Raw genomic sequence first — 2245 nt, 5'->3', positions numbered from 1 at the left:
TGCAGACAGACAGGGGGCATCCAACTCAACCGTGAGAATGACAGCAACCAGGGAGATGGGAGAGCGACGGAACAGAAGAAACCAGGATCCCCCAGACCGTCACCAGAAGCAAAGCAGCCCAACTTTCTGGGCTAGTTGTCTGTAACAATAACAAAACACCCTAACTGATAAATCACACAATGCTTGTGAGGCGGTTATTAGCAGCTCTCCTGCTGAGTCTTCCTGGAGTAGTTGTAAATCACATCCCCTATCAAAGAGTCCCTGAGAAAGCAAGTCTGTGGCGAATCACATGCTGTCGCGGTATAGTTCCTTCTTTCCTGTATCTGCTGGTCTCCTCAGAAAGAGCTCTCACCCTCTCAGGCATTCCCCTCTTAGGATGCTGCCACACAGAACGCATCAGTCTTCCCAGCTCTGCCCAGACTGTGGTACTCCGAGGGCTTCATTCACTCAGTTCCTCATTTCTTTCACAATTTGAGGGGCTCTTCTCACATGGTAGTCACTGTTTTAGGCGCTGGAGAAAAAGCAGTGAACAAGAGAGACACACGCCTACTTCTTTCTGGAAAGTGGTATTTTAGGACAGGGAAGGACACTAGAAAGACAGGAAAGACACAATAAACATGACAATTCTGGGAAATTACAGAGTAAAACAGTAATCTGAAATTCATCTTGTCCTATGAGACTACACAGGAAAACAGTCTCGATCCCATTGCTGAGTGTCTTATTTAAGATGGCCTCCCAAATCCTTATTTTCTAAGGGCCTCTGAATGGAAAGGCATCATCTCCACTTGCAGGCCTTTAGTGAGAATTTATTCTGCAAAAACACCTAAAAATATGGAGGGTGAGAAATACAAAGAAACACATGAATAAGTAACTGGCCAATATACTCATCAAAAAATTCAAGTAAGAAACACATTAAGTAGACAATTCAAGGGCTGCTTAACCATCAGCATCCTTCATAAAAAGCTACTGTTAACATTTGGTTCATCCATTCAGTCAACATGTCTTTTTAATTGCCTGCAATGTACCCACCCCTGTCCTAGATGCTGAGTATGCTGGATATGGTTCTGCCACAGTCTGAGTTACTCTCTCAAAGTTTATGTATTAGAAACTTAATTCCTAAAGCAATAGTGTTGAGGGGTAGAACACTCAAGAGGTGGTTAGGCCAAGAGGGCTTGGCTCTCATGAATCAATTGTCACTGCAGGAGTGGGTTCATTATAAAAGTGAATTTGGCACCCTCTCGGCTTGTACAAGGGGTGATCAAAATATAGTGAAATTTTTAAAAATTTAAAAGACATATTACCATTAATTCCCCTCTAAATATACCCCTTTACTTTGAATATACTTATCCCATCATTCTTGCCACTGTCTGAAGCAGTTCTGGAAGTGCTCATTCATGAGCGTCTTTATAAGGTATGATTAAAACTATGGCAGAAACTGGTGCCAAGTGGCATCCAACAGAAAGGCAGGCATTCTGGTGTGTCCTCACCCACCTCATTCAGCAGGTCTGGCACTGTGTGACTTCTGACTCTTCCCCAAAGTCAAAATGACCACAGGAGGGAAACACTTTGAGTTGATTCAGGACATCAAGGCAGCCATGACAACACAACTCTTGTGCTCTGGCCCTGCTGCCTTGCACCATGGGGTGATGCAGCACAAAGACATTCACCAGAGGCTAGCCCCTTGATCTTGGATTTCCCAGCCTCCAGAGCTGTAAGAAATAGATGTGTTCTTTATAAGTCAGTAAATCTGTAGTATTCCGTTATACTAGCACAAAGCAGGTTAAGATTTCCAACCTCATGTGGTTTCCAGCTGAGAGAAGACAGAGAGAGAGAGAGAGCTAGAGAGAGAGAGAGAAATCTACAGTTTGCATCCTGCTCTTACCACACTTATTTATGTAATTTCAGGCAAATTACTTAACTCCTGGAGACTCAGTTTCCCCATTTGCAAAATGAGGACACAATAATAGTATGTAATTCATAAGGTTGTGATGGAGATTAAATCATACAGTACAGATTAAATTATAAAAGTGACTGGTACATAACAAGTACTCAATAAAAATCTGCTATTATTGCTATATAAGTAAAATAAAGATTTGATTTTATATAGGGAATATTATATTTTAGATATGGTGCTATTCTATGGTCTAATTCTTGAGCCCTTACAGTAACATTGCTCTGTTTCCATTTTAAAATATATGTAAATATCTTGGTTACTTTTCTCATTGCTGAGAGAAAATACCCAACA

At 41.4% G+C, this 2245-nt stretch overlaps 1 long non-coding RNA gene across 1 annotated transcript in view; it reads right to left on the bottom strand.

Annotated features, from left to right (window-relative positions):
* Window positions 1-288: 288 nt before the first annotated feature.
* The window catches only part of LOC102023543, a 13462-nt gene continuing 11505 nt past the window's right edge, over window positions 289-2245 (bottom strand). Inside the window, exon 4 of the long non-coding RNA XR_262488.2 lies at window positions 289-823. This is a non-coding gene — a long non-coding RNA (uncharacterized LOC102023543). The remainder of the gene's footprint in view (window positions 824-2245) is intronic.

The sequence above is a fragment of the Chinchilla lanigera genome, unplaced genomic scaffold (genome assembly GCF_000276665.1).
Source record: "Chinchilla lanigera isolate Chin_1 unplaced genomic scaffold, ChiLan1.0 scaffold00048, whole genome shotgun sequence".
NCBI classification, from domain to species: domain Eukaryota; kingdom Metazoa; phylum Chordata; class Mammalia; order Rodentia; family Chinchillidae; genus Chinchilla; species Chinchilla lanigera.
This window is presented reverse-complemented; position numbering and strand designations above follow the sequence as displayed.